The sequence below is a fragment of the Onychomys torridus genome, chromosome 6 (assembly GCF_903995425.1).
Source record: "Onychomys torridus chromosome 6, mOncTor1.1, whole genome shotgun sequence".
NCBI classification, from domain to species: Eukaryota; Metazoa; Chordata; class Mammalia; order Rodentia; family Cricetidae; genus Onychomys; species Onychomys torridus.
The window spans coordinates 86,808,010-86,834,357 of record NC_050448.1 but is presented as its reverse complement, the minus strand read 5'-3'; positions in this window follow the sequence as shown (position 1 = coordinate 86,834,357).

Below are 26,348 nucleotides of genomic sequence, written 5' to 3'. Positions count from 1 at the left end.
GCACCCCAGCTTCAGGTTATCACCTGGCTTTTCAACAAGTCAGGAGACCTCTCCCTCCAGGGCTGAACTGTCCTATTGTGGCTCCAGCTTCCACAGCTGTTCTACTGCCACTGTAGGTATAATACGTCAGGCTTCTAGACAAGTCAGGAGACCTCTCCCTCCAGGGCTGAGCTGTCCTTTTGCGGCTCCCGCCTCCAAAGCTGTTCTATTGCAGCTCTAGGTATAGCCTGGCTTCCTGAGAAGTCAGGAGACCTTTCCTTCTAGAGCAGTAACACTCACAAAGCTCATGTCAACCATTCACAAAGAAAGACCATGTTCTGTGTCCTAAAACACAATAAAATTGAAAGAACAGAAATTATGCAAAGTTTGTCAGTAAAGCCCAACCAAAGTAAAACAGAAACCAATAACTGAAAAAAAAAAAAAAAAAAAAAAAAGAACAGGACTAGAAAATTCTCAAAAATTACGAATTGAATACCCACTTCTATATAGGACATCATCCAAGGACATTTCAAGAGAAATTAGTAGTATAATAAACTAAAATGAAAAAAAAGTAATGGAAAGACACATTATCAAAGTTTGGGAAATACAGTAAAGCATGCCTGAAGGTAAATTTATAATAAGTTCATAGGAAAAAACAAGACTAAAATCAATAGTTCTACCTGAGGAAATTAGTATAATCAGATGAAATTAAACACAAGGCCAGCAGAGAAAAAAAAAATAACCAAGAAGATTTTTGTAGAAAGACAATAGAATACTGGGAGAAAATCAAACTGAAAAAAATTCATTTTCTGAAACTATTAATATAATCAACTAGCATACAGCTAAAGATATAAATTGTTCACCTTAGACATCAAAAACAGAATCAGCACCACTGACCCTCCCCCAGGTATTAAAAAAAAAAGAAAGAAAGAAAAGTCTGTGTGAGAGCTAGTGAGAAGGCACTCAGTGAGTAAATACACTCACCTTCTGAAGACATGAGTTTGATTGGACTTGGAACCCACATGGTAGGAGACGAGAGACTCCTTCACATTTTTTTCTCTAGACTCCACACATGAGCCATGTTCTCCAACACACACTATAATAAAAATAATAATTAATAAAAAGGTGTATGTTCAATAATAATATATTAATGATTGTTTGACAAATCTGATTTCATGGAAGAAAAATTAGCTAGTTCTATTAATTATGTATCTGTTAGTGAAATTGAGATAGCAGCTAATTTTCATTTTCTCAAAATAGATGCCTGGTTGAGTGGGGTTCACTTGCAAAAAAACCCAAAAAATCTACCAAATTTTAAGAAGTAATGTTATATACATGCATCTGATCCAAATAGAAGCAGAAGAAACCTTTCTTAAATCAAGTAAAGAAAGTAAAAGAAAATAAACTTATCAACATCAAAAACCCAACCATGATGACATGAAGAAGTCTTTTCATGTATTCAATCTGAGCTTAACACGCAAAACTGAACACTGTACTTTACCATATACACACACCAAAGCAGAAAAAGCAACATATGCCTTTATCAACTGAAACATTAATGCATATGGCCAAATTCAAATATTTGAAAATACCCTGTAGAAAATTGGGAATAATGAAGAACATATTTTATTCCATATATAACATATAAAAATGGACACTTAATAAATACTTGATGATGAGGAAAGGATGCCTTCCATCTCTGCTCATATCTAATACCATACCAAAACTCCTAGCTATTTCATTTAGAAAGAATGGAACATAATTGGAATACTAATGGGAAAAGAAGGTTTTTCAGAAATTTTTACAAATACTGTCTTTGTAGAAATTCAAACCATTGACAAAAATAACCAGTGAAATTAATGAGAGATCACAGAAGACAAGTTAATCTACAGAATGTTTAATAATCTCTAAATACCTACTAAGATGGGATTTGGAATTTTAAAAACTTATATTTTAAAATTCTCTCCCTCAAAACATAAATGTATGAAGTGTAAATCCATAGAGCCTGGGAGTCTAAGGGAAAGAAGGTTCAGAAGGACAGAAATCTTAAGGTTTCACTAGAGAACAAACCCTATCTAAAGCAGAGTGTTGATAATTACAAGACTAAACACTCTATAAACCAGTGGAGAATCGAGTGTGAATAATTATGAGATGATTGTAAATTCTGTGGGAGAAATGAGCAAAATCATTGGCCAGTTTCATAAGCAATGACAACTAGTAAAATAGCTAAGAAAGCTATCCAACTGGTCCCAAAGACTATCCCAAGTCAAATTTAATAATTTGTCTCTGCCATAGAATAATTTATTTTTCAATTTTTTAAAAGTCCTTATATTTAGAAAGTCTCACTCAGCTGTCTATGCCAGTAGAGAGATATTGCAAGGTAAATCTACCGGAGACTACCACATGGACATCCTTAAAAGCCAAAAAGAAAGTCTTTATTGTTGTCTGGCAGCTGCACTGGGAATTTATTCAAATCACGCATTCCTGAGCCTCACAGCTCTTTGTCTTTCATGTATAAAAAAATATATATATATATACCCTGGTTGGCACATTTCAGTTAGCAAGAAGCAGAACTATGGAAGTCAAAAAGCAAGGTTAGAAAATTTTAGGACTTTTTGCTATGGGACTTTCCTGAAACTAGGTCTTTGTTTCCATTTTTAATGTTGGATTTGAGGTAAAGATGATAGCTCTAACATGGCATCCATTGTGCTAAGGTCTGGAGGTCTGTTACAGTCCTCACTGGATTTGTGGGCAGGAGTTAAATCATGGACTCATCTTTGGGCCAGGAGTAATATTAACCCTTCAGCATTAACAATTAAACACAGTAGGCAGCTGAACAAGTAGGGTCCTACATTGAGGGGTAGGAGCACAAGGCATAATGGCTTAGCAATGTCTGTAAGTGGAGTAGTTAACCACTGGGACCAGGAAAACAAGGACAGTTGCTAGGTGTTAGATTTTTGGTGTTTTGTTTGTTTTGTTTTTATTTGTTTGTTTAGGTTATTTTGTACCATGCCTAAAGTTGTTTTTTTTTTTTTTTCCACTATTCCTGACTAGTTGGCATAGAAGTTATAAGTTTCTCTCAATGTCATTTAAAGACCTCCAATCTTCTTTGATTTTGAAGAACAACTTCTGCTCTGGACTTTCAGAGAAGTAGTAGAATTTTTCAGATGGCTGAGGTCTGTCTGAGCACTGAGTTCCTTAAAGGTTTTATCCCCCACAATTAGGGCTGAACTTCCACCCTCAGCAGAGACTGTGATGCCTGCTCCCAACAAAAGGGAAATGAGAATGGGGATGACTCACTGCCCAGAATCTAGATTTAGTTGTACCCTGCTCTCTTTTCCATCATGGGTGAGTACCTTTGGTATGACATACACAACGAAGTAAGGGAGCAGGGCCTACTCCAGTGCGAACAGTTAACTTAGTTAAGCCTTTAGTGCAAGCATGCCAGGTAGTCTCTGGGCCCTGGAAATACACTTGACCACCATTGCTGGAGTTATCCTGCCATATATGGCTACAAAAATATACATCATGGAATTATCCAGGAGGTTACATTGGTAACATAAAGCAGGCACTCTTTCCTTGGAAGTCACCAGGGCAAGTTTAGGTTGGTCCCATTTTCAGTTGCCAGGATTAAAATCAGAGTTTATTACAGATTAATTTTAATACTAATATAATATGAGCGTTTGGGGTCCAGTCACAGCTAGGAGTCTTTACCTATGTCTGGGTGAGAATGGATAAGTAACTGATATATTCCTTTTAACATTCTGCACACTGAATGGATGGTTTTTGTTGTCATTTGGATCTTTACTCTTGTGGTTAGCAAAAGAATTCCTGAGGAAATTGGAGTTTGGGGGTCTGCCACATTAGGGGGCTTGTATTCCAGGGCTAATGGGGCAGATGACCCTGGGTGGAAGGGATTTTAGTTTTTGTTTTGGTTAGTAAATTTGTTATCTGGGTATCAAGCATTTATATTCAACTCAAATCCCCAGATTCTACAAGTTTCCCAAGGAGTCAGGCCTTAACCTTTATGAGTTTGCATTGCCTGAGGCCAGATGCAGGTTGTGATGACTTACTTTTAGGGCTATGAAAGAATCAGTGTAGTCCAGGAACATTTGGTTTTATAGTCACACTGAGAACAATGGTATTCACTCAGCTCTTATCAGCAGATCAGGCATAGTATTGGGTAGATCAGAGGCCCCTTCTTCCATCGGTGGATCCACAACCCCAGTCATAGAATATGGGCTTGGTCTTAGTGGATAAATTGGCTATGAGGTCCTTGGCTTTGGTCTCTTTTAATTTTTATACCCAGGAGCTTCACTTATGGGGGTTATGTGCCCTTACCATGAGCAAAGAAGTAAAATGGATAATCATAGTTGTAAGGCCTGTGTCAGTTTTCTCTTTAGTGAGTCAGAGGACCTGGTGATGACCCATCTATTGTTCTCTGTAGCCTCCTTTAGGGACTGGCAGATCACAGGGTGACACTGGTGACCTTCATTGCTGTAGGAGTGATAAGGACTACAGGGTATGAACATTCATCGTTGGCTCCAGGCTCTGGTTTGGAATCCCCTTTACCCACACAAGTTTACCAGCCTGGAGGATATAAGGGCACGCTCAGACATGGACAAGGGCATGGCACTCAAACCTTCTAAGGAATAGTCCTCTGCGCTTGTAGGACATGTAAGGATTTGAGGAAATAATAAGTGGTTAGTAATGTCTACTTTATGAACATCTCTTAGCTTGTGAGGGGCCCCAAATATAATTTTAACTTTCTTGCTATGGGGTATACTTGGCCCTTAGGAGGGCAAATTTTAGGAGGTCAGATCAATTTTTTCCAGTCTCAAGGACATATTAGTTAAAGTTTCCTTCAAGGTCCTATTATTTTGTTTTGTCTTATTTTCTTTAACCTGTCTTTAGTTTTGTGCCCTATAGGCACATGTTTTTAATTAACATTTAACAACTTTGCCAGATTTTGTGAAACTTTGGCTGTGAAGGCCAGGCCATTGTCAGACTCCAGGGATAGAGTAATCCATATCTAGGAATCAACTATTGGAGGACTGTTTCAATGTTTTAATAATATCACTTCAGTTTACAAAGATGCCTCAATCATGTTGTATATTTGGTACATTACGTATAACTCACTATTGTAGAAAGGATTATGTCTAATAGAAGCAAAAATTGTTTCCTACATATAGTGTCATTGCTTTCAAAACCACAGTAGACAGTGGCCTGAGAACGTTGGGCAATAACACAAGATGTCAACCAATAAATTGATACAGAACTTGCAAGAGCACAAGTAAAAAGATGGTTTTTAATTTGCCATGAGTGACCAAGTTCATAAATCAATAGAAACATTAAAGCTGTTCATTTAGCAGCAGACACTGTGAGTTCTACGATTGCCCCATATGTCACTGAGGAGAGACATATGACAATGTTAGTACTTTCTGCACACATGAGAAACTTCCCCCACACTGTGCACCTGCCTAATAAAACAGAACTCACAGGGAAACAGACATAATTAGAAATTCTTCCATATCAGAATTATAACATTATCTTAAAATATCGCTTATTATTTCAAAGAATCATGGACATTTCATCTGAACTTGAAAAAGGGAACATTTCAAGCACTATGCAATCTTGCTTGAAGTTTCTGTCATTTCTTAAGTCATGGAGATCTATACCACAAAGGTTAAAGATTTTAAATATTTAGTAAAATGTACCTTTTAACCTTCTGTCTCCCGAAAGACAATCCAGACCCTCTTTAATTCATTAAATTAATCCTTAGTGGCCACAAAAGAGTAAAATTCCCACTTCTTTAGCATGCAAATGACTCTATTAATGTGTAGAAATATACAACACCAAAGTCATCTAGTTGCCTAATGAATTTAGCTCTGAACTGGCAACAAATTTCACATGCACACATGGCAGCTAAAGCACTACAAAGCTTAATTAACATAAAAGGCCAACCAGTGTTTTATTTTATGAATACATTTCATTTTAAAGTTCTTTTAAGAAGATAGTGAAGCTAATACTTTGGTGTAAAATTGGAATAGGCTTTGTGCTTTGAGCATGGTGCAAGTTTAATGGACCTGAAACCTATAGTATAAGACCTTTCAGCAGCTTGAGGTGTCATGTTATCTATTCATACATATTTCAGATCATAAACATATACTTGAACTGTTAATGTGTGCTGTGTTTTACTAAGTGTGCATCAAAAAGCCTGATAAAAACTTGTTAGTCAGTAACCTAATTTCCAAACAACTTAAAATTCTTTTTTTTGAATGCATTAGATTGTGTTGGTGGACAATGCCCCTCACAGAAGGCATGAATTATTAAATGAAAATCCCTGTATAAGGCATGGGATAACTTCTTTTGAGTAATTTGTCAGGAAGACCCCAGAGATACCTGAAACAACACACACTACTGCTTTACTTATGGTTGTCTTCTATAATTACATGGTAAAAACAGATGGCTGAAGACATCACACACTTTGGCTGCCGGACATAGAGAAGGCAATCTCAACCTTACAAGGAACTTCCTGCTGTCTGTCTTTTGCCAGAAGGTACTACCCATGATGCTGAGGGAGAAAGAACATCAGTCTAGATCCTGCATCCTACCATACTCATTTCATTTCTCCAATAATAATCTATCAAAATTATTAGAACTATAAATGTTTGATTTGCGTTCTTTAATCAAACAAAAATGCTATCTCAAAAATAAAATAAAAAGTATAATTTAGTGAAGGAGTGCAAATGAGACTTAGAAAGACAAACTAATTTTATTATTTTAGAAAAGATTTTAAATTGGAGAAACATTCTCAAAAAATTCAGAGCATCACAGTTTCCTCTCTAGCCAGTTTCTCCTGTTACCACAAGCTTGAATTAGGGTATACATTTGTCACAACTAATGGCTGACACTGAGAAATTTACAAAATTCAAACCTATCCCTAACTTATTTGTTGGTGTTTTCCTAATACCTTAATAAAGGTCAGAACTACATCCAAGTAACACAGTATCTTTAGCTCCACATCTCTTTAAGCTCCTGTTATTTTTGTTGTTCAAATTTTTCTTACTCTGTGGATGGAGATATAACTCAGTGGACAAAAAGCTTGCTATCCAAGCAAACATGAGAACCAAAGTTAGGATCCCACCACCCAAGCACAAATTCAGGCAGACATGGATGCCTGTGCACCTGCAACTTCACCCTGTTGGTGTAGAGGTGGGAAGATTATTGGGCCTTGCTGACTGCCAGCATAGCTCTGGGTTTGGTGAGAGACCCTGACTCAAAAGAATGGAATAGTGATAGAGCAGGATTCCTGACATCCTCTGCTGGCCTCGGCACACATACCTATAACCATACCTGCAGATATGGAATAGATACACACACACATACACACATGCACACACACACACACACACACACACACACACACGCACGTACACACACACACACACACACATGCACACATGCACACACACACACATGCATGCACACACACACACATGCACACACACACGTGCACACACACACACTCCAGTTTTGACTATGAGAAGTTCTATCAATTGACTTTTCAACTCTCCCTCAGCCTCTTCAAATACTTTCAGTTCTTTCATATCTTAGAACACATGTCTGTATATTTTGGTACTACAGGATATCCTAGGCTCTCTCTGTACATATTTAGATCCAATCCTAGGATCAAACTTTTTTCAAAGCCCTGTAGTTCTTTTCACTGGACATTGGTGTAGCTAGAGTTTTCCTTCCATCTTCGATTTCTCAGGTACCATTATATTCCTTCTCAGGTCTTTGATAGGATTGAAGACTAGCAGTTGTAGTTACAACTAAATATATATAATCTTAGATTTAGATTCTTTAGGATAGGACATCTTTTGGAATGATCTTTGTAACATACCATTTACCTACGCTGTAGACTTCTCTGGATTTTAGTATGTGTTTCTTGCTTGATATTATTCACATTGGTTGTAATTCCATCTTATCTAGGTCATTATCTCATTACTCCTTGACAATATTTGATAACCATTCCTTTGTATATAGTCTTGTATTAGGTTAGAACCTTCTTATTTAGACAAAAGGGGGAGATGTAGTGAGTAGCCATTCCAGCTTTGATCTAGAAATTCCAACCCCCATTGAGGCTTCAGTAACTGTCACGCCTACAAGGTGCGGCTCAGAGAGGACCCTGAAGACCAGAAATCCAGATGGGCCAGCTCTCTTGCTTCCTGGACCCTGGATGCTAGAGGTAGACCAAGCAGAGTTCTCCAGAGAACACCGCTGCACTGTGTTACACATTTCCCAGACCCTGTTACCTATCCATTCACTTGTGAGTTACCCCACAAAACAAACCTCCCTTTTAACTATGTGAAGTGGCCTTAATAATTTCACCAATATATTGGTATTAGAAAAACAAGTGTGTGTAATAGGTGTGCTCATTATGAGTAGACTTTTGGCCTTTGAGGATCCTCTGAGCTCACAGGTCAAGTGAACATGTTTATGTTTTAACACTGATCTATGTACATAGAACATATGCAACTATACATATGTACATATATTTATCTGTACTTGTATTAAACTTATAATGAATGACTAATACAAAACCATTTCATTGTGGGTCATTCTAACCTTGGTTAAACTTCTCTAACTGCAAGAAAATGCTCCACTGCTGTCTACCTACTTACTTGGTAAACATTCTGTTCCAGACAGTATGTGTAAGGTTTTCAGAATTGCTAAATTACACATAGGTAGGGAAAGCCTTTTTCAAATATATAGCAGTGCTATACATGATTATTTTTATATTTAATCTTCTGTATCTTAATAATTTCTGAAATTATTAGGTTAGAATTTCTCTGCAACTCTGTCATTTACTGTTTTCTTCCTACCTTCACAATTTCAATCAATAATCTGCAAACTTCTTAAATTTTTTCTTCCTATTTGCATAAATGTTCATTCTTTGTTCTATGAAGTTATAAGGTTATTAAAATGTAAACCATGACATTCTTGCACAAACACAGATATGTTCACCATTCTAGAAACACCTTAAACTTCCCTTACACAGCTTAGTTTTGCCTTGAGTTTCTGTGAACTACAAATCTTTTATAATCCCTGTCATCTTTTACAATATATTCCATAACTGAACTAACATAGAACTAACATTTTCATACTTGTTCCTTTCTTTAGCTGGAATTCAGATTCATTCATGTCCTTTCTTGGCTGGATATCATATGTAGCTTAATCATTAAATAATGTTCCATTGTATGGATATGACACATTTTATTTGGTCATTTAGCTACTCAAAAAATTTTTAACTATTTTCAGTTATTAGTGATTATGAATGAAAATGCTACAGATGTTTGTGTTATTAGTCTTTTGCATAAGCATCACTTTCAAATCTGTTGAATAATAACTAGAGAAATAATTATTGAATAAAATGTTAAGTAGGTGCTTCATTTTAAAGAAATCACCAAATTGCCTTCTTAAATTGCTGCGCCATTTCACATTCATACCAGGAATGTGTGAGAGTTATTGTTTTTCCATGCTTTTGAGTTTATATAGCTATGCAATGAAATGATATTGTTGCTTACTCTGCACTTCCAAACTACAAAAGATGATGAATACCTTCACACATTTTTGTCTGTTCTGTGTTACTGTGGAATAATCCTTTTGTATGCTATGAAAATATGGTGTTGTGATTGGTTTAATAAAGAAGCTGACTGGCCAATAATTGAACAGAATAAAATTAGGCAGCAGAGCCAGACTAAGAGAATGATGGGAGGAAGAAGGTTCGAGTCCAGAGTCACCAGTGGATGCAGAAGGAGCAGGAGATGAATGTGCCATGCTAATAAAGGTACTGCATGTGGCAGAGCAAATAAGGTATACCGGTTAACTTAAAATGTAAGAGCTAGTTAGTAATAAGTTTAAGCTATTGGCCAAGCACTTATAATTAGTAAATAAATCTCCATGTAGATTATTTAGGAACAGGCAGTTGGGACAGGGAAACATCCACTTGTAGCGTGTTCTCCTCTATGATGAATTTGTTCACCTTTTAAACACACATTGATGATGCAGTTTTACTGTTATATTTCAAATATGGTCTTTTACCACATACACTTGTATATATTCTTTTCATTTGTCTTTCTTTTTTATTATTTAATTTATTTACTTAATTTTATATCCTGACCACAATATCCCTTCCCTTATTTCCTCCCCTTCCCTCCTCCTACCTCCCCTCCACCTCCTATCCCCAGTCCACTCCTCTTCTGTTTCTGTTCAGAAAGGGGCAGGCCTTCCATGGATATCAGCAAAACAAGGTATACCAAGTTGCCATAAGACTAGCACTTCCTTTTGCATTTAGGCTGGACAAGGCAATCCAGTATGAGGAATAGGTTTCCAAGAGATAGCAAAGCATTAGGGACATTCCCTGCTCCCACTGTTAGGAATCTCACAAATAGACCAAGCTACAAAACTGTCACATATATGTAAAGGGCCTAGGTCAGTCTCATGCAGGATCCCTTGTTGTTGGTTCACTCTCTGTGAGCCTCTATTAGACCGGGTTGGGTGATTCTGTGGGTTTTCTTCTGATGTCGTTGACACTTCTGGCTCCTACAATCATTCCTCTCTCTCTTCAGCAGGACTCCCTGAGCCTAGTCCAATGCTTGGCTGTGGTTCTCTGCTCTTCTGTTTCCATCAGTTATAGGATGAAGGCTCTCTGATGGCAATTGGGGTAGTCACTTATCTGATCACAGGGGATGGCCAGTTCGAGCTACTTATCCATTATTGCTAAGAGTCTTAGGTGGGGTCATCCTTGTAGATTTCGGAGGATTACCCTTGCATCAGATTTCCACATGACCACAAAAAGCTCCCCTTTTCTGTCACCTCTTTTAGTACTCTCACCTTCCACCAACCTCCAACTTGATTCCTCAAGTTCCCATCCCCACCTGCCCCAGTCCACCCATGATATCTCTTAGTTAAAACAATATTGTACAATAAAAGAATGGCCTGAGGTATCACCATCCCTGATCTCAAGCTCTACTACAGAGCTGTAGTAATAAAAATAGCATGGTACTGGCATGAAAACAGACACATTAATCAATGGAATCAAATTAAAGACACAGACACATGCATATGGTCACTTCATTTTTAACAAAAATTCCATAACTATACAATGGAGAAAAGAAATCATCTTTAACAAATAGTGGTGGCATAACAGGATGTCAACATATAGAAGAATATAAATAGATCCATGTCTATCATTCTTCACAAAACTCAAGTCCAAGTGGATCAAAGATCTCAACATAAATCCAGTTTCACTGAACCTGATAGAAGAAAGAGAAAGTAGAATCATTGGCACAGGATTCAACTTCCTGAACAAAATACCAGTACCATAGACACTAAGATTGAGAATTAATAAATGGGACCCCATAAAACTGAAAATCTTCTGTAAGGCAAAGGACATTGTCAATAGGACAAAATGGCAGCCTACAGAATAGGAAAAGATCTTCACCAATGCAACATCTGACAAATGGGTTGAATTCCAAAATATATAATGAACTTAAGAAACTAGACATCAAAAAACCAAATAATCCAATTAAAAAATGGGGTACAGATCTGAACAAAGATTTTTCAACAGAAGAATCTCAGAGAGAGGAGAAGCATTTAAAGAAATGTTCAACTTCCTTAGCCATCAGGGAAATTAAAATCAAAACTACTCTGAGATTCCATCTTACGTCTGTCAGAATGGCTAAGATCAAAAACACAAATGGCACTTCACACAAGAAAAGATGTAGAGCAAAGGGAGCATCTCTCCATTGCTGGTGAGTTTGCAAACTTGTGCAGCCACATTAGAAATCAATACAGTGATTTCTCAGAAAATTGGGAACCAATCTATCTCATGACCCAGCAATACTACTCTTAGGCATATACCCAAAGGACGCTCAAACATTCCACTTGCTCAAGTATGTTCATAGCAGCTTTATTTCCAATAACCAGAACCTGGAAACAACCTAGATACCCCTCAACCAAAGAACTGATAAAGAAAATGTAGTACATTACATGATGGCATATTATTCAGCTATTTAAAAAAAATGACATCAGGAAATTCGAAGGCAAATGGGTGGAACTAGAAAAAATTATCCTGAGTGAGGTAATCTAACCCAGATCCAGAAAGACAAACATGGTATGTACTCATTCATAATGGGATATTAACTATAAAGTAAAGGATAACCATGTTACTTCTCATGTTTTATTTTAAAACCATTTAAGAGTTATTTGATAGATTCATACATTTATATCATACATTTTAGCTATTTTTACACACTGTCCCCATCTTCACTGCCCTCTCTTTCCCACTGGAACCGTCCCTCTCAACAAGCCTCTCCTCTTTTTATGCCTTCTCTGTGTGGGGCCCACTGTGTTTAATAAGACCTATTTGCCTGGGTGTGAGTCAGGTCACTCAGTGTTTTCCTATACTTTCTTTTAGATATTTTATATGTCTGAATCCATTTTAGACAATACTCAAATACATCATAAGATTATGTCTACACTTAGTCCTTGGGATAGATACATTTAACTATTCTCCCACCATTTATTGGAAAGAACTCCTATTTATGATTGTGCCTCTTACAAAGTCAGTTGAGAGGACCAGAAAGTTGGGTCAGCAGGTTAAGTGATTGTCTCACAAGTGTGGAGGTCTGAGTTATAATCCCTAGAACAAGTAAAATCCCAGTCATCATGGTGGTCTGCTTGCAATTGTAGTTAATAGGAGACAGAGGCCACTGGAGGGGCTCTGTTTCAATATATAAAGTCGAGATGTATGCACACAACCATCTCAGCCACACATAACATTCAGAAACCCAAAATTCTTAGCTGACTATTGTGGACTTGCATGAGGTCTTAACACCAAGTAAAATAAGACTTCCAAATCCATTTTTTGTCCATGATATATTGGCTTATCTGAATCCTTTGTTTTTTCCATATAGCTTTTGAAATCACTTTGTTAACCAAACAAATGGCCTGCTGTTTTTGATACAAATCAAATCTTCAGACTGAGTGGAGGAATTGATACCATACTAACATTCCTTCAATCTGTGAACCTATAACATTTCTCCATTTATTTAGCTCTTTTTTTTGATTGTTTATTCCATCATGGTTTGTACATTTCAGTGCATGGTTTCTTACCTACAGGTTTTAGTTAATGGGATTTGAGGGAAGAGAGTCCTGGATATTTTGACTATGTACACCTAACATATTGGGTTTTCTGCCAAGGTGAACCTGTGGTAAAAATGAGATGTGACTCAGCTTCTTGAAAAAAAAATGTTTCTTCCCATGTTTATTGCATGATTTACTGACAATATCCAAAGATTCTGAATGGTATATGTATGCACATATATAAATCCCAAAATTTAATTTCAAGAACACCAATGGAGTCATCTAATTTTTATTTCTCTTATTTTCCAAAAACTTATTGTTCTTATCTTCTACCATTCCTCCTTTGGGAAACTGATGGACATATTTTCCTTAAATCACTCAATTCCTCTTTAAATTTTGGATAATTACACTGATTCTGCTACTCAGTTTTAACACATTATATCAAGAATCTTTTTTTGACCTCTGGTTGGACCTCAACAACTGGTTTATCCATCATTTTACAAGACTGTTCACATATAGTGTGAGGACAGGTCAAGAAAGGATATAAGAATTCATTTTTCTATTCCCAGGGATGCAGTAGGTACTTAATAAATATCTATGCTGTGGTTTGATGAAATATTGGAATTGCTAAAATCCCGATACCAAACGAAACCAACTTTGTGCCATAAAAGCTTCAGCCACCTGTTTCTGACCTCCATCTTTTAGGAACCAGGTAGCCTTTGCTTTCTCTTCTTGGTGGTTTTTTGGCATTTCTGAAATATTTTAGGCATTTCCTTTGCCATTTTGTGAGAAGAAAAGGGAGAAGAAGTGAAATTTAAATGTGAAAGTTTTGCTACTCAGCTCCAAAGCCAATAAAATAATTTGCCATGGGTTGAATTTGAAAAATATTGCTCTATGCAGTTTTTCAATTATCTATGGATTTCAATTACCCAGGGATTCTTCTCCTTTATTAGAATAAATAACTGTGAGTTAATATAACGTTTTCTGTGGAATTCAAATTTCACCACACTCAACTTCATTATCTGGAACTGGACTTTCATTCTCAAATACTGAAGGAGATTTAGGAAATTGCATTATTGTTATTTTTATGTGTGTGCCTTTGAAAAAGCTGACATAAAGTGATTCATGAACGAAAAATGATAAGCCAGGCAGATTGTCAGATGGGCTCTTTCTACTACCTTATCGTGTTTCTGAAAATTAGGAACTATGATATTAAGAAAACATTTTGAGACACAAGAATTTGCATAGAAATAAAGCTTCATTCATGTATATTACATGAACACACAGAGCTACAATAGCAAAGTCTTGAAAGAAATCACCTTTTAAACTCATAGGAAGGAAAACATAAGCATTCAGGATTTTCTGAAGGAATGTTCATTGTTAATATGGACAATCAGATAGAATTACTTAAATTACAACTTATAAGAACACAGGCCAAAAATTTAAGTCATGACTTTTATGAAGTTATTTTACTTGTTAAGAGTTTGTTTCCCCCAGGGTACTTTTTTTTCCCCTGAAATTGGACTGTTGTGAAGAATACATTTTAATTTGCTTATAGGTTTATATGCATGCATACATACATGCACATACCTTATATTAAGCATATATGCATTTAAATTATTACTTTGATGTGTTGATGTTTTATGAAATTGTAGAACCCTTTAAGAGGTAGGTCCTAACTAGAAGAAAAGGGTGCCCTCAGGAGGGTTGTATGGATTATACATCAAGGAAGTTTCTAGACTCTCTGATTCTGTACTGCTCACTGATGTTAGCAGACAAAATTTGTGCTCCTATAGCTTCAACTGTGAGCCAACCTTGCCCCTAAAATTAAAAGCTCCCTTTATAACTTGAAGTTAAAGAAACCCTTTCTCCCATATGTTGTTTCTGAGGGAAGGGAGGAGGTGCAGTCCCTTGCATGAAAGTAATGTTCCAGAAATTTCCAAAAAGACTCACAATCTCTAGTATACCTGCTTGATCAAAGTTGCAAATATGAGTTGTAGCTGGAGATATACCAAGAGGTAGAAGACTCACTTAGAAGGCTTAAGGATGTAGACTCAAACTCATCACCATAAAAATGAGAAATAGAAATCCAACTTACATAAAAGGGAACTGGAATATTCTGTTGACCATCTCTCCTAACTCTTAAGTAATGTATTTCAAATTTTCACCTCTCAAAAAGCAATTTAGCACCTCATCTGTTAGGGGACTGTCTTTCTCCCCTGAAAATCCAGCTTAGTTTTGTATCTTACCCACATACAATTCAGGTTATATAATACTTTCTCACAAGGTTTTGTGATCATGTCTTTTATTTTCACTATTTCACCTGTTCTTTAATAAAAAAAAAATACAGTATAATTTTCTACAAAACCACCAGAAGAGTATATTTCATAGCAAGCATTCTATAAATGCATAACAAATTGAATTGACACAATAACGGTGCCATCTAAATAGTTGCAAGACATTTGCTACTTTTGAAAGTACAGCTACATATATAGATACATAGATACATGGCACATAAGGAAATAATATCCATGTTCAATTGCACAAAAGAAATTGAGAAATCAATAGAAATCAAGCCATGGTCTTCTATATTCATTGCTCCATCAACAAAATTGCAATAATATTGTTCATGAAGAGGGAAAAGGCAATACCAAAGAAATAGGCTCAGATTGAAGGACACTGTGTGGTGCCTTAAAGGAAAGGAGCAGAGCTGATATGCTGATGAGGAAATGACTCTCAGCTACATGGTAGAATTATAAACTGTTTCACAATAACATCAGCTTCATTTCACCACTTACAAATTCAAACACAGTGCATTTTGTGTTTTCTTGGACTATACATGTATAGAAATATACACCTGGCAAAAAGCATGGTACAATCTGTACTAAACTGAGAAGCTGCTAATTAGTGTTGAAGGGAATAAAGAAATCGACTGGAGTTGAATAGTGTGGACATTAAGCTAAATTGTCATTACACTTAAGTTTAAACTGCTTTATTTGTATATTTTTAGAAACATAGAAAATGCACTTTTGTCCTAAAATACGTGCCAAAGTTAAAATCTTGCCATCATTCACTCCTATGTGATGTTGGTATATTTAGTATTTCTAAGTCTGGTTCTCATTTTGGAAAAATTAATAACAGAACAAAATGCCCTCCAAGAGTAAGACGCATGTGTTACAGTGACAAAGATATTTGGATAATGTGAAGGGGACCTGGAGGTCACACTTGAATCGGGATGAAAGCCGTCTTACTATTATTTTAGAAAACAGAATCACAACACTAACCTCACAACACTGCTTTTATTTTAAATCTTGCTTTATTATTTTATGTGTATAGGGGTTTTACCTGAATGTGTGTTCCTTATGTGCCTAGTACAGTAAGTGCCCTCAGAGACCAGAAGAGGGCATTAGATCTCCAGAAAGTGGAGTTGCAGATGGTTGTGTGAGCTACCATGTTGGTACTGGAAATCAAACCTGGGTCCTCTGGAAGAAAAGCCTGGGTTGTTTCTTTTTTCTTTTTTTTTTTAACACATTCATTTTTTTTTAAGATTTATTTATTTGTTATGTATACAGTGTTCTTCCTGCACACATTCCTGCAGGTCAGAAGAGGGTGCAAGATCTCATTACAGGTAGCTGTGAGCCACCATGTGGTTGCTGGGACTTGAACTCAGGACCTTTGGAAGAGCAGCCAGTGCTCTTAACCTCTGAGCCATCTCTCCAGCCCAAAAGCCTAGGTTCTTAAAATTGCTGAGCCATCTCTTCAGCCCAAAACTCCTCTACTATATTATATAAATTTCTAATGTAATTAAAAGTAATTTGTGCCAACATAAAATAACAGTTGTTATTTTATATAGAAAACTGACACCTTTAAAAAAAAACTGCTTTCCACCTGTATTTGTTTATTTACATCATGATTTAATCATTGCAAAAGTCCATGATTAAATATTGTTCTTCTAACATTTCCCAGGTACATCATGTAGTGTGGATCACAGAGTTTGGTGAGTTTTAAGGAAATGAATAAGTGACATTCCTTGCCTTTGTCAGACTCAAAATCAAGGGCAAAAATGGAAAAAAAAGCAAGTAAGCAACTTTTTCTCATAATTTGTCTACTATAATTGAAGTCTGCTGAAATTACAGTTTCATAAAGTAATTAAATTTCAATACATTTATTCTAGAGAAAAGCAGGAAATATAACACAAATAATACCAACAAAAATATAATGAATATACTAATTAGTATCAATAAATTTGTAATTTATTCCAAGTTTGTGACTTTATTTTTCATTTTTTTAAATTCATTTATATATGTATTGGGAGAAAAAACACAAAACAACAATAAAAAATAGAAACAAAAGCAAAACCTGCATCCAAAAGTTTTAGAGAGGATAATAGAATGGGAATCAATTTTCTCCAAACAGGATTTCCTCTCAGATTCTGTCTTAGATGAGGAGACACAGACAGAACTTAATTAGCATAATTCTTCTTGCCAGGGAGCCATGGGATGCCTCTAAGCTCAAAATCTGAGTGCTTAAGAGGCAAATGAGTATAGGGGAGGACATCTGTCCTGTAGACACCTGCTAAAACTCCAAGGCTGTGATGTACTCACACCCTCACTTTCCAAGTTTTCTATTTAATGGAAATTACAGTCCTGCCAGGTCTATTATGTACAATATTTAGCAGATGTTATTCTCTTCAAGCCCAACCTGAGTGTTGCGCTTTAAATAAAGCTCACTCTTCTCAGCATGCAATGGTGTGATTATTTCTAATGATTTTATTTCTCCAAACTCTGCATATCACCAAGGAGGTGCCTGGGTGGAAGAACAGAGCATTTCTGCACTGTAATGACTCATACTTTACCAGCCATTGACTTACACAATGAGGGAAGTAGTAATTGCCTGATGACATGTCAGGTGACCTTTGGGTTTTATATATACAAGAATTCAGAGTCCATAATGCATAACAAGGCAAAGTGACACTTTCAGTAACACAGCTGGATCAGAGCAACCCACTAATTTAGTCTGTGATTTCCATATGAACAGGGAGTACTTATGTTGGCTTTCTCATCTTGTCATACATCTCACTGTGTTATTTGGGCTTTTTAAAAATTGTAAATATGCACTCCAGTAACTAATTTCAAGAAATGATCCTTGCCTTGGGTGTTTTCTGTCTTTCTGTTCTCTGAACCCCTACACAGTCTGTAATCCAAATCTCAAAACTTGGCAGTTAATGAGTACAAGGTTTTAAATATATTCTTGCAGATACAACTCACTCCTCAGTTCTGTAGTTAGTTACACTGACTAATCTAGAAGGTACTGGAACATAGAAGATTAGATTTTATTTAATTTTCATCAGGTGTTGGAACCTACCACCTACCACAGTCAAGGCAGGCACAACCACTGAGCTACATCCCCCATTCCCCACTTCATGGGAAGTTGTGGGCATTTAGGATTGGTTTGGTCTTTTAATTCTTGGCAGGCTATATTCACTATTCTTATGATATAAAATATCACAGCAAGCACATTTTATATGAAACATCATTCCAGTTCTTTAGTTCTTAGAATCATAAACTTTCATTTTTTGAGTAATGGAATTGTAATGCCTCCTAATCCCAAGGCTGGTTTGTTTTTTTAATGTGACCTCAGATTCTTTCTCTTGTTCAATTTTTCTTGCAGTTAGAAAGAATTTTTGTTTACTTTTCTCCTATATTACATACCAACTACACTCCCCCACCTCCCTGCTTCTCCTCCCAGCATCTCCACAGCAACCTACCCATCCATTCCCCCTCCTCTCCTCTATGAAAATGGCAGCCCTCCAAGGCTATCGACCTTCAATAACCTAGGTACCTCCCCTCATATTAAAGCTGGACAAGTTGACCTAGTAGGAGGAGAAGGGTTCCAAAGCCAGGCAAAAGTGTCAGGTACAGCTCCTGTTCCCCGTGTTAGGAATTCCACAAGAAGACCTAGCTACACGGCAATAACATATATGCAGACGGCCTACAATCAGTCCCAAGCAGGCTCTCTAATTGTTGGTTCAGTCTCTGAACCCCTAAGAGTCCAAGTTAATTGGTTCTGTGGATTTTCTTGGGATGTCTTTGACCCCTCTGGCTTCTCAACTACAGTCCTTCCTCCTACTCTTCCACAGGTTTTACCAAGCTCCTCCTAATATTTGGCTGTGGTTCTATGCATCTGTTTCCCTCAGTTGCTGGACTGACCCTCTCTGATGATGATGAAGCTAGGCTCCTGTCTATGCATATACAGAATATAATTAGAAATTATTTCATTTACTTTTCTTTCGTTCTTTTTTTCTGGTGGGGCTTGTTTAATTCATTTCTAGGTCTCTGGGTATTCCAGCCCCTGGGTCCTGGCCCTCCAGGCAGTGCAGGAATAGACTCCCTCAGGTGGCATAGGTCTCAAGCTGAACAAGTCATTGGCTGGCCACTTCCACAGTTACTGTGGCCCATTTGCCCCGGCACACCTTGCAGGCAGGACAAATTGTAGGTCAAAGGTTTTGTGGCTGAATTAATGTCCCAATCTCTCCACTGGAAGACTTGCCTGATTGTAGGAGACAGCTGGTTCAGGCTCCATATTCTCACCCTCATAGATTTCCTGAGAACTTTCCATTGAACTATGTTTCTACCTCATCCCCCAAATCACCCTAATTCCAGTCATCTTTCCCCCATATTCTCTCCCTCCACCCATCTCCACCTGATTTCTCCTAGACTCATCTATGCTCACCCATCCCCCAATTCATCTGAAATTGTATTCTAGTTTCTCTTCCTAGGGAGATTCAAGTGGCCCCCCTCCCAGTCCTCCTTGTTATGTAGACTTTCTAGGTCTGTGTATTGTAATATGATTATTCTTTACACCTAATATCCACTTATAAGTGAGTACCAAACATGTTTGTCTTTCTGGGTCTGGGTTACCTTATTCAAGAAGATTTTTTTCTTGTTTCATCCTTTTGCCTGCAAATTTCATGATTTTTTTTTAACCAATTGAGTGTAATACTCCATTGTGTTAATATACCACATTTTCTTTATATGTCTCTCATTTGAGGGATAGCTAGGTTGTTTCTAGTTTCTGGCTAATAAAAATAAAACTACTATGAACATAAATGAACAAGTGCCCTTGTGGTACAGTATAACATTTTTGGGTACATGCCCAGGAGTGATATAGCTAGGTCTTGAGGGAGATAAATTTCCTTTTCTGAGAAATCACCATATTGATTTCCGAAGTGACTATACAAGTTTGTATTCCCATCAGCAGTAGAGAAGTGTTTCCCATGCTTCACATCCTCTCCAGCATGAGCTCTCACTTGTGTTTTTGATTTTAGTGATTCTAGATGGAATCTCAGAGTCATTTTAATTTGCATTTCCCTGATGGCTAAGGATATTGAACATTTCTCCAAATACTTTTTGGCCATTTGAGATTCTTCTGTTGAGAATTCTCTGTTTCGATCTTTACCTCATTTTTTAATTGGATTGTTTGGTTTGCTGATGTCTAGTTTCCTGAGTTGTTTAAATATTTTGAAAATCATCTCCCTGTGAGATATGGAGTTGGTAAAAATCTTTTCCAATTCTGTAGGCTGTCATCTTATTCTGTTGACAGTGTCCTTAGCCTCACAGAAGATTTTCAGTTTTGTGAGGTCCCATTTATTAATTGTTGATATTAGTGCCAGTGCTACTAGTATTCTGTTCAGGAAATTGTCTCCTGTGCCAATACATTCAAGGTTATTTATCACTTTCTCTTCTATCAAGTTCAGTGTATCTGCAATATGCTGAATGCTGAGGTCCTTGATCCATCTGGACTTGAGTTTTGTGGAGGTGATAAATATGGATCTATTTCCATTCTTCTATATGCTGACAGCTAGTTAAACCAGTACAATTTGTTGTAGAGGTTTTCTTTTCTTCATTATATAATTCTTGCTCCTTTATCAAAAATCAGGTGTGTATAGATGTGTGCATTTATGTCTGGGTCTTCAAATCTATTTCAATGATCAACCTATTTTTGTTTTTATGCCAATACAATTTTATTTTTATTAACATATTTCTGTAATAGAGGTTAAGATCAGGGATGGTGATAATACTAGAAGTTATTTTATTGTCCTAAATTGTTTTTGCTATCCCTGATTTTTTTATTTTTCCATATGAATTTTATGATCATTCTTTCAAGGTCTGAAAAGAATTATATTGAGATTTTGATGGAAATTGCATTGTATCTGTACATTGCTTTTGGTAAAACGGCCATTCTTACTGTGTTCATCCTACCAATCCATAAGCATGGGAAATCTTTCCATCTACTGAAATCGTCCTCAATTTCTTTGTTCTTAGACTTGAAGTTCTTATCATATAGGTCTTTTACTTGCTTAGTTAGAGCTACCCCAAGATATTTTGTATTATTTGTGGCTATTGTAAAGGGTGTTGCTTTCCTGATTTCTTTCTCAACCTATTTGTCATTTGTATATAGGAGGGCTCATGATTTTTTTTTTTTTAGATTAATTTTGTGCCCAGTCACTTTGCTGAAGGTGTTTATCAGCTGTAGGAGTTCCCTGGTAGAATTTTTTAAATTTCTTATGTATACTATCATATCATTTGCTAAGAGCATGCTTTGACTTCTTCCTTTCCAATTTGTATCCCCTTGATCCCCTCTAGTTATCTTTTGCTCTAGCTAGAAATTCAAGTACTGTATTGAATAGATATGGAGAGAGTGGTCAGCTTTAACTTCTTCCTGATTTTAGTGGAATTATTTTGTGTTTCTCTCCATTTAATTTGATGTTGGCTACTGGCTTGCTGCAAATGCCTTTATGATGTTTAGGTATATCCCTTATATGCATGATTTTTCAAGATGTTTATCATGAATCAGTGCTAGATTTTATCAAGCATCTCATGTGTTTTGTTTGTTTCATTTTTCCAACAGCTTGTTTATGTGGTGAATTGCATTGACAGATTTTCATATGTTAAACCATTCCTGAATCTCGGGAAAGAAGTCCACTTGATTGTGGTGAAATATCTTTCTAATGTGTTCTTGGATTCATTATGTGAGTATTTTCTTGAGTATTTTCTTATCTTGTTCATGAGGGAAAATGGTCTGTAATTTTCTTTATTCATTGAATATCAGGGTGACTGCGATCTTATTTATTGATTTAGAAATGTTCTATCTGTTTCTATTTTGTGGAATAATTTGAGAAGTATTGGTATTATGACTTCTATGAAAGTCTGGTAGAATTTTATGCTAAAATATCTGGCCATGGGCATTTTTTGATTAGGAGACTTTTAATGACTGCTTTTATTTTCTTAGAGGATATGTGTCTATTTAAATTGTTTATCTGAACTTGATTAACTTTGGTAAACTGTATCTATTGAGAAATTTTTTTCATTTCATTTAGATTTTCCAATTTTATGAAGTATAGATTTTTTTAAGTATAACCTAGTGAGTCTTTGGATTTTTTAGATGCCTGTTATTATGTCCCCCTTTTTGTTTCTGGTTTTGTTAATTCAGATATTCTCTCTGTGTCTTTTAGTTTGGATAAGGGGTCAACTCTTAGTTTCATTTATTCTTTCTACTATTCCCTTTGTTTCTATTTTGTTGACTTCAGCCATCAGGTGAATATTTCCTCTTGGTTGTGTTTGATTTTTTTTTGTTGTTGTTGTTGTTCTGGATCTTTCAGGTATGCTGTTAAGTTGCTTGTAGGAGACCTTTCTTTATGAAGGCACTTAGTGCTATGAAATTTCTTCTTAGCACTCCTTTCATTGTGTCCCATAAGTTTGGGTATGTTGTCCCTTCATTTGCACTGAATTCTAGAAAGTCTTTTTATTCCTTTGTTTAGTTCTGTTTTGACCCAGTAGTCATTCAGTAGAGAGTTGTTCAATTTCCATGAATTTGTAGGCTTTCTCTTGCTTCTGTCGTTGTTCAAATCCAGATTTAGTTTGTGATGGTCTGATGGGATACAGGGGATTATTTCAGTTTTCTTGTATCTGTTGAGACTTGCTTTGTGACCAAGTATGTGGTCAATTTTGGAGAAAGTTTCATGAGGTGCTAAGAAGAGGGTATATCCTTTTGCATTTGGGGCAAATATTCTGTAGACAACTGTTAACTCCAATATTTCTCTTTTTAATTTTTGTCTGGATGACCTGTCCATTGGTGAGATTGGGATGTTAAAGCCTCCCACTGCTTCTTTTAGAAATGTGTATGTCCTTGAACTTGGGACACAGAAGTTCAGAACTGAGATATCATCATGGTTGATTTTTCATTTGGTGAGTATGAAATGTCTTTTCCTATCTCTTTTAATTAATTTTGGTTGAATATTGGGACAACTACACCAGATTGTTTCTTGGGTTCATTGTTTATATAATTTTTTATTAAATTTTTTTTATTTCCTTTTACATACCAACACCTGTTCCTCCTTCCTCCACTTCTCCCACCCCTGCCCTGCCCCATCCTACTCTCATCCCCTCCTCATAGAGGGTAAGGACTTGGGTAGTCAATATAGGCTGTCATGCCATGTTGGGGACAGACATTTACATGGAAAAACTTTTTCCAACCCTTAACTCTGAGGTAATGTATATCTTTTGATGTTGAGGTATGTTTCTTGTATGCAGAAGGATGGAACCTGTTTTTGCATCCATTTTGTTAGCCTATGTTGTTTTACATGGGAATTGAATTCATTGGTATTGAGAAATATCAACAATCAATGAGTGTTAATTCCTGTTATTTTGTTGTTGTTCTTGGTGGTGGTGGTCATGTGTGTTTTCCTTATTTTGTTTTTTTGCCATTGTAAGATTATGTATTGCCTTTGTTTTTGTGGGTGTAGTTAACTTTCTTGTGTTGGAGTTTTCCTTAAAGTGTCTTCTGTAGGCCTGGGTTTGTGAATATACATTATTTAAATTTGGCTGTCATAGAACATATTGTTTTCTCCTTCTACATTGATTGAAATTTTTGTAGAATATAGTAGTCTGGACTGGAATCTTGGGTCTCTTAGAGCCTGCAGCACATCTATCCTGGCCCTTCTAGCTTTCAGAGTCTTCATTGAGAATTTGGGTGCAATTCTAATAGGTCTGACTTCATATGTTACTTGCTCTTTTTCTCTTGTAGTTTTTAGAATTTTTTTTGTAAGTTTTAGTGGTTTGATTATTATGTGGCTACAATACTTTCTTTTCTGGTCCACCTATTTGGTGTCTGTGTCCTATACCTTTATAGGCATATCCTACTTTAGGTTATGAAAATTTTCTTCTTTAATTTATTTGAAAATATTTTCTGGACCTTTGGTCTAGGAATGTTCTCCTTCTTCAATTCCTATTATTCTTAGGTTGTTTGTTTGTTTGTTTTTCTTCATAGTATTCAGATTTCCTAGATGTTTATTTAATATTTTCTTTAACCAATATATCTATTTTTTCTATCATTTCTTCAATGACCGAGATTCTCTCTCCTATCTTTTTATTTTGTTGTTGATGCTTGTATCTGTGGTTCCTGTTGATTGACCTAGATTTTTCATTTCCAGAATTCCCTCGGTTTGTGTTTTCTTTATTGCTTCTATTCTATTTTTAGGTCATGGATAGTTTTATTCATTTCCTTCAACTGTCCCCCACTCCCTCTTGGCTTTCTTTATGGGATTTATTCATTTCCTCCACTTGTTTGTGTTTTCCTGAATTCCTTTAAGAGATTTACTCACTATCTCTTTAAGGACCTCAATCATCTTCATAAAGTTGGTTTTAAGGCATTTTTCTTGTGCTTCTGTTATGCTGGAATGTTCAGGGGCTGCTGCAGTAAGATAGCTGCATTCTGGTGGTGACATATCACCTTGACTATTGTTGATTGTGTTCCTATGCTGATATCTAGGTATCTGGGTTTGTGATAATTTTAGTTCTAGGTAGTTTCTGCGTTTGTCATTGTTGGATGGGTGTTTTGTTCCTTAGTATCTGTTTCCTCACTGGTCTTTTGGTCGATGCAGTCTCTGGTAGAGTAGGAAGTCTCCACATTAGTTAGACGCTGGGGTGAGGCAACTAGGAAGGCATAGATTTATATAACTGAACTTCCCCCAGTCTGTGTGGTTGTTGGTAGACCATGGAGTCTCTTCCCAAGTTGGAGGTTGTAGCAAACCAATTAGGAGAATGCAGAACAGAGATAGAGGTTGGAGGGACACTGAGTTAGTAAGATAATGAGGTAGTTTCTTCTCCACATCTGTGTGGTTTCTGGTAGAGTATGGAGTCTCCATCCCAGTTGAGAGCTGAACATTTGGTGGTCAGTGTTGTCTCAAGTAGAACAGAGAGTCTTTGCCTCAGTTAGAGACTGAGGTGTGGTGACTGGGCCAAAAGAGTTGGGGAGATTGGCAGATAGGCAGCCTTCCTGGACTTCTCCCAGTCTGCATGGTCTCTGGTAGAGCAAGGAGTCTCTACCCCAGTTTGAGGCTGGGAAAGAGTAAGTGGAAGAATGTGGGACTGGGGCTAGGGTGGGGGGATGTATCAGCCTACCTGGACTTTTCCCAGTGTTCATAGTCTCTCTGAAAATACACATTTTGATGGAAACTTCAGAGAAGTTAGCAGGCTTTTCAATAATTTCTATTTTAAAAAAGTGTTTCCCAAATGCAAGAAAAAATGAAGAAGAGAAAGCATCTGAAGTCACATTGAAAAAAAATTCTGCCTTGGGATTAAGACATACCAGCATTCAATTACTCTAAGAAAAAGAAAGTGTATGGTTCTAAAAATTAAAGAAATTGAATATTTCATCAAATATAAAGTGAAAAAACAACAAAACTTTCCACTGCTTAATGAGCACCAGTATTGAATTTATACAGCTTAGTTCATAATTAATCAGTGTTAAGATATCAATTTATTTGCAGATACAGTCTATCCAATCTAAACATGTGTCAAAGTATGTAATAGGCACTTCCTATTTTCAATACAAAGTTATTAATTAACACAGCAAGAAAAATAATCCTTGTGCCTAATGTGTATTGAACGCTTAATTAAAGCAATGCTATTCAGAGGCCCAGGATGAGGTTCTTATGAATTTAAACTAGTAATTGGACAATTGTCGAGAAGTGAAACTCAACAAATAAAAATCCCCATGGATTTATATAATTTCATTCAATCTGAGGTGACCTATTGACCTTAGTTTAGTGGCAAAGGAAAAATCAACCAGGTATTTCCTCAACAGGTGATTGATAACATGTTTTATGGCCCTTTAAGTCTCAGAAAAGGCATCAACATGATTCCTTCTACACCCCT